This window comes from Coregonus clupeaformis, unplaced genomic scaffold (assembly GCF_020615455.1).
Source record: "Coregonus clupeaformis isolate EN_2021a unplaced genomic scaffold, ASM2061545v1 scaf2801, whole genome shotgun sequence".
Classification (NCBI taxonomy): Eukaryota; Metazoa; Chordata; class Actinopteri; order Salmoniformes; family Salmonidae; genus Coregonus; species Coregonus clupeaformis.
In genome coordinates, this window is record NW_025536255.1 from 16,120 (window position 1) to 30,048 (window position 13,929).

The following is a 13,929-nucleotide window of genomic DNA, read 5'->3' on the forward strand; positions in this document are numbered from 1 at the left end:
CCTTAGGCATGCTGCAAGGAGGCATGAGGACTGCAGATGTGGCCAGGGCAATAAATTGCAATGTCCGTACTGTGAGACGCCTAAGACAGCGCTACAGGGAGACAGGACGGACAGCTTATTGTCCTCGCAGTGGCAGACCACGTGTAACAACACCTGCACAGGATCGGTACATCCGAACATCACACCTGCGGGACAGGTACAGGATGGCAACAAGAACTGCCAGAGTTACACCAGGAATGCACAATCCCTCCATCAGTGCTCAGACTGTTCGCAATAGGCTGAGAGAGGCTGGACAGAGGGCTTGTAGGCCTGTTGTAAGGCAGGTCTTCACCAGACATCACCGGCAACAACGTCACCTATGGGCACAAACCCACCGTCGCTGGACCAGACAGGACTGGCAAAAGTGCTCTTCCCTGACGAGTCGCGGTTTTGTCTCACCAGGGGGTGATGGTCGGATTCGCGTTCATCGTCGAAGGAATGAGCGTTACACCGAAGCCTGTACTCTGGAGCGGGATCGATTTGGAGGTGGAGGGTCCGTCATGGTCTGAGGCGGTGTGTCACAGCATCATCGGACTGAGCTTGTTGTCATTGCAGGCAATCTCAACGCTGTGCGTTACAGGGAAGACACCCTCCTCCCTCATGTGGTACCCCTCCTGCAGGCTCATCCTGACATGACACCAGCCATACTGCTCGTTCTGTGCGTGATTTCCTGCAAGACAGGAATGTCAGTGTTCTGCCATGGCCAGCGAAGAGCCCGGATCTCAATCCCATTGAGCACGTCTGGGACCTGTTGGATCGGAGGGTGAGGGCTAGGGCCATTCCCCCCAGAAATGTCCAGGAACTTGCAGGTGCCTTGGTGGAAGAATGGGGTAACATCTCACAGCAAGAACTGGCAAATCTGGTGCAGTCCATGAGGAGGAGATGCACTGCAGTACTTAATGCAGCTGGTGGCCACACCAGATACTGACTGTTACTTTTGATTTTGACCCTCCTTTGTTCAGGGACACATTATTCAATTTCTGTTAGTCACATGTCTGTGGAACTTGTTCAGTTTATGTCTCAGTTGTTGAATCTTGTTATGTTCATACAAATATTTAAGTTAAGTTTGCTGAAAATAAATGCAGTTTCTGTTTTTGCAGAGTTTTATTTCTGGTATACGGAGAGACATGCTCTGTGATCTTGTCTTTGTGTCTGGGGAATCATATTGATGTTGTTTTTCCCACAAAGAGACAGCCCTCTAGGCCAGTCTGTCTCCAGTTTCTGTTTTTGTAATACAGTACACACACAATCATGAATACACACGCACACACACACTCACACTCACACACAGTGTGTACAGCCGTGTTGTGTCACATCTGGCCGTGTTTCCTCCCCAAGCAGATTGGAGCTCTGTAAAAGTCACCTATAACCTCCTTCAAATGCACCACACACACACACACACACACACACACACACACACACACACACACACACACACACACAAAAACACACACACACACATAGTCTTACACAGCTAACCTTGTGGGGGAAAACAATTCAGTCCCATTCAAAATCCTATTTTCCCTAACCCCTAAACCTAACCCTAACCCTAACCATAACCCAAAAACCTAACCTTAACCCTAGCTCCTAGCTCCTAGCTCCTAACCCTAACCCTAGCTCCTAACCCTAAACCTAATTCTAACCCTAACACTAATTCTAACCTTAACCCTAAACCCCCTAGATATAGCATTTGGCCTTGTGGGAACCAACAAATTGTCCCCAGTTGGTAAACATTTTCTTGGTTTACTATTGTTGTGGGGACTTCTGGTCCCCACAAGTATAGTTAAACACATCCACATGCACACACACACGGTCTGGCATCCCAACACAACCCCCTGCTCTCTCTCTCTCTCTCTCTCTCTCTGTCTCTTCCTCTTATCCATCCCCCAATTTAATTCAAGGGTACATTATTGTCATGACATTCATAACTACATATTGTCAATTGCCAGAAAATCTGAAATAATAGAAAATGTCTCTCTCTCACACACACTCTTCATCTCTCTCTCTCTCTCTCTCTCTCTCTCTCTCTCTCTCTCTCTATTCCTCCCTCCCCTCTCTCTCTCTCTCTCTCTTTCTCCTCCCCTCTCCGTGTGCTTCTCAGGCTGTCTGTTTGAGAAGAAGCTCTGCCCCAGAGACCAGCACTGCTCAGATGGTCAGTATGACATGATAACACCATCTCTCTATCTAACCCATCTTCTTCACAACGTCTCACTATACAATCATCTCACTGTCACCAGACACACACTCCAGGAGTTGTTGACAGTTCATTAGTAGTCTCTTCCTGTTTCCATTTAAACTGTTACTGATTGGCTGGAGGCTACACAAATGTCCAATCAGTCTGTGGTCTAGACCTGGGAAATCAGGTGTGTAGCCTCCAGCCAATCAGTAACAGTAATTGATCAATAAGTGCCAAGTTGAAATGGAAACAGGAAGAGACTTTGACGCTTGACAAAGATTTTCTATTATATTGACAAGATGGTTGAGTGACCGCTCTTACAATGGAAATACATGTCCTCAAATATGGAAGGCAGGCAGGAGGAGGTGAGATCAGGTGGCCCTATTCTAGCCAATGACAGATATGCTTGTGAACAACAGGCACAACTCCATATAAAGTTGCCAAAATTCCACGTGCATCCACTTACAGTGCATTCGGAAAGTATTCAGACCCCTTGACTTTTTCCACATTTTGTTACGCTACAGCCTTATTCTAATCAATCTACACACAATACCCCATAATGACAAAGTGAAATAGTTTTTTAGACATTTTTGCAAATGTATTAAAAATAGAAAACAGAAATACCTTATTTACATAAGTATTCAGACCCTTTGCTATGAGACTCGAAATTGAGCTCAGGTGCATCCTGTTTCCATTGATCATCCTTGAGATGTTTCTACAACTTGATTGGAGTCCACCTGTGGTAAATTGAATTGATTGGACATGATTTGAAAGGCACACCTGTTTATATAAGGTCCCACAGTTGAGCTCTGAGACAGGATTGTCTCGAGACACAGATCTGGGGAAGGGTACCAGAAAATGTCTGCAGCATTGAAGGTCCTCAAGAACACAGTGGCCTCCACCATTCTTAAATGGAAGAAGTTTGGAACCACCAAGACTCTTCCTGCCAAACTGAGCAATCGGGAGAGAAGGGCCTTGGTCAGGGGAGGTGACCAAGAACCTGATGGTCACTGAAAGAACTCCAGAGTTCCTCTGTGGAGATGGGAGAACCTTCCCAGAAGGACAACCATCTCTGCAGCACTCCACCAATCAGGCCTTTATGGTAGAGTGGCCAGACGGAAGCCACTCCTCAGTAAAAGGCACATGACAGCCCCCACTTGGAGTTTGCCAAAAGGCACCTAAAAGACTCTGACCATGAGAAACAAGATTCTCTGGTCTGATGAAACCAAGATTGAACTCTTTGGCCTGAATGCCAAGCATCATGTCTGGAGGAAACCTGGCACCATCCCTACGGTGACGCATGGTGGTGGCAGCATCATGCTGTGGGGATGTTTTTCAGTGGCAGGGACTGGGAGACTAGTCAGGATCGAGGAAAGATGAACAGAGCAAAGTACAGAGAGATCCTTGATGAAAACCTGCTCCAGACTTCAGACTGGGGTGAAGGTTCACCTTCCAACAGGACAACGACCTAAGCACAGGCCGAGACAACACAGGAGTGGCTTCGGGACAAGTCTCTGAATGTCCTTGAGTAGCCCAGCCTGAGCCCGGACTTGAACCCGATCTAACATCTCTGGAGAGACCTGAAAATAGCTGTGCAGCGACGCTCCCCATCCAATCTGACAGAGCTTGAGAGAATCTGCAGAGAAGAATGGGAGAAACTACCCAGATACTGTGCCAAGCTTGTAGCGTCATACCCAAGAAGACTCAAGGCAGTAATCGCTGCCAAAGGTGCTTCAGCAAAGTTCTGAATAAAGGGTGTGAATGCTTATGTAAATGTAATATTACGTTTTTTATTTCTAATAAATGTGCAAACATTTCTAAAAACCTGTTTTTGCTTTGTGATTATAGGGTATTATGTGTAGATTGATGAGGAAAAAAATGACTGAATACATTTTAGAATAAGCCTCACTTAGCAAATTAGCAATAAAAAAATGGGTTGAGCAAATTCCACATTCTCTCATTGACCTCCATGCAAAAATGTATTTTCGTGGAAAGATTTGGATGGAGTAAAACCTCTCGTTTGGCCTCTTCCTCTCTGTGTTGGAGGACTAGAGTTTGACACCTGTATTCAAACAAACAGTCCACTAAGAGTAAAACCTATAGCCCACATTGAACCCTGTATCTCTTTCCTTCCCTCCTCCTCCTTATGTCATCCCTCCTGTATTCATCCTCCTGTATTCATACCTCCTGTATTCATCCCTCCTTATGTCATCCCTCCTGTATTCATCCCTCCTGTATTCATCCCTCCTGTATTCATCCCTCCTGTATTCATTTCCTCCTTTATTCATCCCTCTTTCATTCATCCCTCTTGTCTCTTGGACTTTGTTGTTTAATCTGTAACCAGTCACAGCCAGTGTTTTTAAATGGTATTTGCTCCCCAGTTCCAGGGTGCATCCTAAATGGCACCCTTTTCTATGGACCCTGGTCAAAAAGTAGTGCACTATATAGGGAATAGGGTGCCATTTGGGACTTCATGCACATAATGATGTTAACTTGTTCAGCTGTTGTGATGGGCAGGGTGTTCTACTGTCTCATAGGAAATACTACATTATTCATACTCAACTGAACTCAACGGTTTTCATGTGTTTCCTGATTTATGTGTACAGAACTGCATGTGTGTGAGTGCGAAAAAAAGTGTGTGTGAGTGCGAGTGTGTGTGAGTGCGAGTGTGTGTGGAGCGTGTGTGTGTGAGTGCGAGTGTGTGTGAGCGTGTGCCTTCATGCACCGATGAGGCCACTCTGAGCGTCAGTGTGTAAACACAAGGCCTCTCGCAGTCAACCTGCTCTTAACCAATCACGTCTCTTTCCAACCATTTCCATGGCAACAGTGACATCAGCCCGGCTGACGGCAATGTCTCCCCCCATGTGTATGTTGAGAGAGAGAATATATATATATATATATATAGATATAGAATAGAGCTGGGCGATGACTCATCGACACCCACTCACCAAACATCACCATAGTTGTGCATACGTGTGTAGGTGTGCCTGCATGCCTTTGTGTGTGTTCTGATGTGTTCTCTGTTCTCTGTAGATGGGCTATTTGGCCAGTCTGCTGCCCCAGCAGGAGAGGGTTCTGATGTGTTCTCTGTTCTCTGTAGATGGGCTGGGTTTGGCCAGTCTGCTGCCCCAGCAGGAGAGGGTTCTGATGTGTTCTCTGTTCTCTGTAGATGGGCTATTTGGCCAGTCTGCTGCCCCATCAGGAGAGGGTTCTGTTGTGTTCTGATGTGTTCTCTGTTCTCTGTAGATGGGCTTATTTTTGCCAGTCTGGCTGCCCCATCAGGAGAGGGTTCTGTTGTGTTCTGATGTGTTCTCGTGTTCTCTGTAGATGGGCTATTTGGCCAGTGTCTGGCTGCCCCAGCAGGAGAGGGTTCTTTATGAGGTGTCAGTGCCTGTGCTGCAAGCAGACTGACAGGAAGTGCTCAAGGAACTGATGATGCAAGGTGATTAAAGACACACACACGTAGCCACACACGTAGCCACACACGTAGCCACACACGTAGCCCGTACACGTAGCCACACACGTAGCTGCCACACGTAGCCATACACGAGCAAGCCACACACGTACACACACGTAGCCATATCCATACTCCATTCATACTCACTAACCCATTCCACAAAGGTTGTTAGGTTCAGATGTGTGGTTGTAAAAGTGAACTGTTCCTTAGTGGTTAAGATAATGAACATAAACTCAGGTCTCATCTGCTACCACGGCAACATAGTTAAGGGCTGAGGGTTGAGGTCTCTATAAAGGTCACCTCCTCAAGTTACCAGATTACATCTTTGACTACTGTGATTGACGTCTGTATCGGCCTATGGTTGTATAAGTTGTCCTGGCAGGATGACATCACCCAGTACGTCATTGGCAAGGGAGCTGGAAGCCGTGTTTTTGCTGACTCCGCCCCCTGTCTGGACGTCATGACAACCCCCTCATCTCAGTGAGTCTCCTGCTCTGCTGACTATAATTTCCAGATCTATAATTACATCTATTCATTTTTATTTTCTGCAGATTTTCCCAGGAAGGTCTGTGACTCAATGGGGAAATTGTATTGTAATAGCAGCCAGGAAAGGTTATGAGATTAGGAAGAGACTTTTAGAATACCCCAGAACCAGATCTTTGAGTTTGAAGTGGGATGTTTAAATTGCCAGTCTATGAGGGATGGGGCCACAGCCTCTGCTTCCTCTTCCCCTGGTAGTTGATTGATTGGTTGGTTTTATCTGTCAGTTAAAAAACATATATACACAGTACATTATATTTTTCAACGTGACCGGGATAGCACAATTCATTCAGATATTTATTTCATTGTGGTTCCATTGATGAGTGACCAAACCAGACAGTAAGTCACTGTTACTGAGAGATCCGACAAGACCACAAGTAGTCTAAGTCAGTCTAAAATGTTGTTAGAGAAAGTGGCCCTGGAGTCACATACTCCTGCACTAGAGGGAAGCCATCCTCAGACAGGTGCAGGATGACTTGGAAGTTGAGTTCTTGTGAGTGAGGGAGCTATGTTCCCTATGAGGGTCTACAAGTGCTAAGGGTTGGCCTTATTCTGATATTCTCCATTCAGCTGTATCTCTCAGGTCCTCAGAACCTGTGCATGCCCCTCTTTCCAAGATGCGTATCCTCCCAGCTCCAGGACCAAGGCTCAAGGGAACGATCCCAACCCAGATCTGATGCAGCGCTACCTGGACTACATGATCGTGGATACCCCCCAGGCCTCCCAGTCCCTCCACATGCAAACTCTGGAGCCTTACACCTACCGCCAGGTGGGGAATGGACGGAAACAACACACAAAAAAACACACACACACACACACACACATACACACACACACACAGAACTGCTATTACCAGCATACAGTATATGTGTGTAAGAATGTATATACAGTAGATAGATACCATACAACTATGAGTAGTATGATGTAAATACACTTCACATCTCTACAGTAGATTGTATCATTTCTTTCCCTGAGGCATCTCTGTGTCTGTTTATGGGTTTAATAAGCAGGCAGTGGTTACCAGACGCCAGAGCGCTAACTCTCTGGATGGGGGGTCCGCCCTCTTCTGGCTCCGGGGTAAGGGTCACGCCCCCAGGACCGAGACCGCCAGGTGCTCCAGGACCTGGTCTCCTGTACCTCTCCTCCCGCCCGCCGGCCTCCCGCCACCGTGCAGCAGCACCGCTCTCTACCTCTCCCTTGTACGAGGACCTGGACTTCCCTCTGGACTACGCAGAGGACTACGTTTCCCAGGGGACGTGGAGGTCCAGAAGCATCAGCAGCAGGAACAGACGCAGAGGAAAACTCAGAAGGACTATGGATCGCTGGCTGGGTTGGATGGTGAGTGTGTGGCAGTCCGGTGTGTGTGGTGGGGTGGGGTTTTGGGGGTGTTGTGTGTGTGTTGTGTGTGTGTGTGTGTGTGTGTGTGTGTGTGTGCGTGTGCGTGTGCGTGTGTGTGTGTGTGTGTGTGCGTGCGTGCGTGTTGTGTGTGTGCGTGTTGTGTGTGTGTGTGGGATGCGTGTGCGTGTGCGTGTGTGTGTGTGTCTATGAGATCTGTCTGGAGTGTTCTTGCTCACTGTAGGCTGAGACACTGGCTGACTCATGCCTTGCCTGTCTGGACTTGTTTCATTACCTGCCTGTTGACCTCTAGCCTCTAACCCTGTCTGTCTGTTCAGATGAGTCCCTGCAGAAACTGGCTCTGCTCCTGGACCACTATGGCATCGATATGAAGGACTTAACCCCTCCACAGCTGACCAACCTGCCTGCAGCACTGAAACAACTGCAGATGGAGGGAGTGCTGTGACCTAGTCACCGACACAGCAGGTTTGTCCGAACGGAGGCATGCAGCCAAACCTGTCAAAGCACCAGACCTAATTCACTGGGCTAGCCCTTTCCAGCAAACACCTTACTGAAATGTTGTCTGAAACCACAGTCTTTTTCATCACACAGAAAGACCCTTCCAAGTTGTGGTCTCAAAAAGACAAGACTACTGTATATGTCACTAGTGTCATTCATTAAATGAGATACCGTGATATAATAAAGGACTTCAGGTTGTGAACCACAACACACTGCGGGAATAACTGCAGTATCTTTATACAAAATGGCATGGCCCAATATTGATACTGAAAAAAGTGACATTTTGTGGTGGGATTATACTGTGACACCGATACTGAAACAATTATTTCTGTGTGTCCGGTAATGAGAGTCTTGCTTTTCAGATAAATACCGGAACAGTGCTTGCCACACCGTAAGAAGGTAAGTTGAGATAAAACAGTCTAGTATTCTAGAAATTCAAGTATTGCTCTTGGTTTATAATGTGTTGTATTTTAACCATTTGAAATGTTTTTTTAGCTTTTTATACAATGTAAATAGCATTTACAGTAAATGTTGAATGGCAATAAGTGGTGAGAAAAAAGTATTTGATCCCTGCTGATTTTGTACGTTTGCCCACTGACAAAGAAATGATCTGTCTATAATTTTAATGGTAGGTTTATTTGAACAGTGAGAGAGACAGAATAACAACAAAATAATCCAGAAAAACGCATGACAAAAATGTTATAAATTGATTTGCATTTAATGAGGAATAAGTGTTTGACCCCCTCTCAATCAGAAAGATTTTTGGCTCCCAGGTGTCTTTTATACAGGTCGAGCTGAGATTAGGAGCACACTCTTAAAGGGAGTGCTCTAATCTCAGCTTGTTACCTGTATAAAAGACACCTGTCCACAGAAGCAATCAATCAATCAGATTCCAAACTCTCCACCATGGCCAAGACCAAAGAGCTCTCCAAGGATGTCAGGGACAAGATTGTGGACCTACACAAGGCTGGAATGGGCTACAAGACCATCGCCAAGCAGCTTGGTGAGAAGGTGACAACAGTTGGTGCGATTATTCGCAAAATGGAAGAAACACAAAAGACCTGTCAATCTCCCTCGGCCTGGGGCTCCATGCAAGATCTCACCTTGTGGAGTTGCAATGATCATGAGAACGGTGAGGAATCAACCCCAGAACTACACGGGGAGGATCTTGTCAATGATCTCAAGGCAGCTGGGACCATAGTCACCAAGAAAACAATTGGTAACATACTACGCCGTGAAGGACTGAAATCCTGCAGCGCCCGCAAGGTCCCCCCTGCTCAAGAAAGCACATATACAGGCCCGTCTGAAGTTTGCCAATGAACATCTGGAATGATTCAGAGGAGAACTGGGTGGAAAGTGTTGTGGTCAGATGAGACCAAAATTGAGCTCTTTGGCATCAACTGCGCCGTGTTTGGAGGAGGAGGAATGCTGCCTATGACCCCAAGAACACCATCCCCACCGTCAAACATGGAGGTGGAAACATTATGCTTTGGGAGTGTTTTTTCTGCTAACAGACAGGACAACGTCACCGCATCAAAGGGACGATGATCGGGGCCATGTACCGTCAAATCTTGGGCGAGAACCTCCTTCCCTCAGCCAGGGCATTGAAAATGGGTCGTGGATGGGTATTCAGATTGACAATGACCCAAAACACACGGCCAAGGCAACAAAGGAGTGGCTCAAGAAGAAGCACATTAAGGTCCTGGAGTAGCCTAGCAGTCTCCAGACCTTAATCCCTTAGAAAATCTGTGGAGGGAGCTGAAGGTTTGAGTTGCCAAATGTCAGCCTCGAAACCTTAATGACTTGGAGAAGATCTGCAAAGAGGAGTGGGACAAAATCCCTCCTGAGATGTGTGCAAACCTGGTGGCCAACTACAAGAAATGTCTGACCTCTGTGATTGCCGAAACGGGTTTTGCCACCAAGTACTAAGTCATGTTTTTGCAGAGGGGTCAAATACTTATTTCCTCATTAAAATGCAAATCAATTTATAACATTTTTTTACATGCGTTTTTTCTGGATTTTTTTGTTGTTATTCTGTCTCTCACTGTTCAAATAAACCTACCATTAAAATGATAGACTGATCATGTCTTTGTCAGTGGGCAACACGTACAAAATCAGTAGGGATCAAATACTTTTTCCCTCACTGTAGGTTTTCTGGTTGTTATTGCATTTAACAAACAGTAGGTGGCAGAACATCCACAAGCTGAGGAAATCAGTGGTCTATTTTACATATCCTGGAGTAATATTCAAATGAAGCATGTATTTCTCAAATCCTACAATAATGGATGGAGAATGTTAAGGTGTCTGGTTCCTCCTCTTCAGATCACTGAGGGGGCCATGACACACAAGGTGGACAAAGCTTCCATGCTGGGGGCCCCACCTCCTTCCTGCCAAGCCCCTGGGCCCCCAAGTCTCCCAGGATAACCCTCCCACCGTGGGGGCCCCTCTGACACAGAGGGGAGGCAGTGTGAAGGAGCTAGGGGCCCCGGTGGAAACAGAGAAGCAGGGAATAAAGAGCCACCAGGAGGGGCCACACAAGTGAAGGAGGAATACGGCTACATCGTCACTAACCTAAGGTTGCATTCATCTCTAACCTTAATGTTCATAAACACAGGAATGTTGGTGTATGAGCGTATATCTGTCTACGTATCTGTCTCAGAGCGTATATCTGTCTGTCTCAGAATCTTTGAGTGTACATGGCGGTGTATGTGCGTGCGTGTGTGTGTGTGTGTGCTTTTGCTTTCTCTTAGTTCTCTGTGTGTGAATGTGTGCGTGTGAGCTTCTGTGTGTGTATCTGTGTGTATGAGTGTATCTGTGTGTATGAGTGTATCTGTGTGTATGAGTGTATCTGTGTGTATGAGTGTATCTGTGTGTATGAGTGTATCTGTGTGTATGAGTGTATGTGTGTGTATGTGTGTATCTGTGTGTATCAGTGTGTATGAGTGTATCTGTGTGTATCCGTGTGTAGAGTGTATCTGTGTGTATCTCTGTGTATGAGTGTATGAGTGTATCTGTGTGTATCCGTGTGTATGAGTGTATCTGTGTGTATCCGTGTGTATGAGTGTATTTGTGTGTATCCATGTGTATGAGTGTATCTGTGTGTATCCGTGTGTAGGAGTGTATCTGTGTGTATCTCTGTGTAGGAGTGTATCTGTGTGTGTATCCGTGTGTATGAGTGTATCTGTGTGTATCCGTGTGTATGAGTGTATCTGTGTGTATCTCTGTATGAGTGTATGAGTGTATCTGTGTGTATGAGTGTGTCCGCGTGTATGAATGCGTAGTGTATATCTCCACAGCCTCAGTCTGTACGATGGGGGTCGTCTGTGGAGCTCCTGGCTGAGAGGATCCACCTCTCACTGGCTCTTTCATCAACATCAGGTAGGCTATAGGCATAGAGGCCCACTGGTCCAATGAGGAGAGATGACAATTAGCTGGCTGCTAATTGATAATTAGCAGATTATAATTAGTCGGCCTGGTTAAATCTGACACATTTACAGAAATGTTGATAAATGTGCATTGTCCCTGATTATCAAATAAACGTATTCATGTAAAATGAGAGGATCAGGAGATATCAGTATAGTAGGGGTATCTCAGCTCAGGTCCCAATGATATCTCCTTCCTCCCAAAGTGTGTACTCGTTTCATTTCCCTTCATTCATTTGAAAGGAAATTACTGGTTTAATAAATATTGTGGAAATTCCCACTAGCACATACCTTCACCAATCCAATGCTTTTAGATTTCTGTGAAGTATTGAATGAGTGCACACTTCAGGAAAAAGGAAATATTATTGGGATGCACCCCCAGATTCACAACATCCCAGCAGATCGACCTCCTGACCTTTAGAGACCCTGCCCCTGCTCCACGTCATAGAAATAGAATGTATACTTCTATGATCAACGTCAACGTGCTCCATTCCTCTACTGTTGACCCCTGACCTCAAAATCGGGTGTGGCGGGAGGTGGAGTCCCCTCTGGCCTTTTCTCATTTGGGGAAAAGTCAGTCCTACACCCTCTCTCCTCCGTCCTCTCTCCTCCGTCCCTCTCTCCTCCGTCCTCTCTCCTGCGTGACCCGGAAACTGATAAGTGGTCGAGTGGTCAAGGAAATGTAAATTAGTTAGTAGGCGACGGAAGAGTGTCCTCCCCTCCTCGATAGCCACCTTTCATCGAGGATAATCATTTGGATCCTGCCTGAGAAATCTGCCACAACCCTTCTGAATCAGCTTTTGTTTTGGTGGAGGAGAAAACCATGCACACGTTTAAAAACAATATGCTACTTATCGTTTTATCAAATGTATTGCACAACTAACTTAGTTTGTTTTTATCACTTTACACATTTATTTGGGGATCCACCTGTAAACGTCAGTAGCCTGAGTGGAGAAGGAGAGTCTCATTTCATACAAGTGCATTTTGTTCACTTTCCCTCTCCTCGCCGCCTCTCCTCGATTGCACCTGACCTTTTTCAAAAGGAGGTGAGGCAGAACGGAGGTGAGAGGGACGCAGGAGTTGAGGAAATCCAATTGAGAAAAGGCCTGAGTGTCCCTCTGTGCGACCTTTTCCCACAATGCATTGCAGTGGTGGTCAGAGTGAGGACAGAGCAAGGTGGTAGGTGTAGTCGTTGTTGGGGCTTATTCACACCCGAAATTTAGGGATACACCTTCAGGCTTCCCCCAGCCCCCCAGTCCTCCTGCTCCTACCTCCACACCACCCCTCTCTCTCTCCCTCTCCCGGCCCCAGTTATATCAATCAATAGTTTGATGGAATGTTCCTGTCTGTCTCTCTACAGTGTGGTGGGGCCTGCCCTGACCTTCCGTGTCGGCCCAACAGCCAGAACCTGAGTGCTGAAGACGTGGCAGAGAAAGCCGGTATGTGGACCTGTTCTGCGGGTCAGACGGGGTCAGATTGACCCAATGTCCCCCTGCTCTGTGTAAACCACCAAGCCAATATCTACACACACACGCACACAATCACGCACTGCACACACACAACTTGGGACAGAAAGTGAGAGAGGGTGTAAAGGGGATTTTGAGCCACTCTGTTTAATATATAATAGCAAGAATATTACTTTTTCGCAAGATGCGCAACTATTTTCTTTTGGTTTGTAATTTACTCAGTTGCAGAGAAGACCTTTCTGGAGTCTGAAACTGATCTGAAGATCCTGCAGACAGGTGTTGGTGAGGTAAGAACATGTTGGTGCTGCGTGTGTGTGAAAGAGAGAGAGAGAGAGAGAGAGAGAGAGAGAGAGAGAGAGAGAGAGAGAGAGAGAAGAGAGTCTCTTTGCGTTAAAATCTATTGGCATTCATCATCAATATTCTGTGCGTCCTTCTGTGTACTTTTCCCCAACCAAACTTTTTTCTCCCTGCCTGGAATGCCTTCATGGCTAAAATCCTTTGATATGACGACGTATTTTGCGGTCGGACGAACCGCGCGCTCCCGAAAGACACGCTACTGTCTCTTTAATTACATTGGTCACGCGCACCACTCCTCTCTTGGTCGTCTCATATCGTCCCTGGGCCTGAGCTAGGAGGTAACTGCTGCCGCCAAAATTCAATCAAATGATGCGCTATCCTCCACTTTATAAACGCATTATGGAAACAAGAGACAGATCATCATTTCTCTTGTGCGTTATCACAGTCAAGTCGTCTTTCTTTCACGGACGGTGGATGTTGGGTGAGTGTCACTGATATTTAGCCTAATAATAGGCTATTCATACTTTTGAATGGCTACCAACATTTCGATTTGTCTAGAGTTATTCCTTATTATGGGACCTAGTCTCGAATTGTATTTCTTATAGGCCTAATTTGATTCTCTAATAGTCCTATTTATTTCCAGTTCAAATATGTCTACTATTTAGTTGCCATTTGTAA

The 13,929-nt window shown here is 46.2% G+C and overlaps 1 pseudogene; it reads left to right on the top strand.

The window, feature by feature from the left end:
• The window catches only part of LOC123489153, a 28,882-nt pseudogene that overhangs the window by 4,888 nt on the left and 10,065 nt on the right, over window positions 1–13,929 (top strand).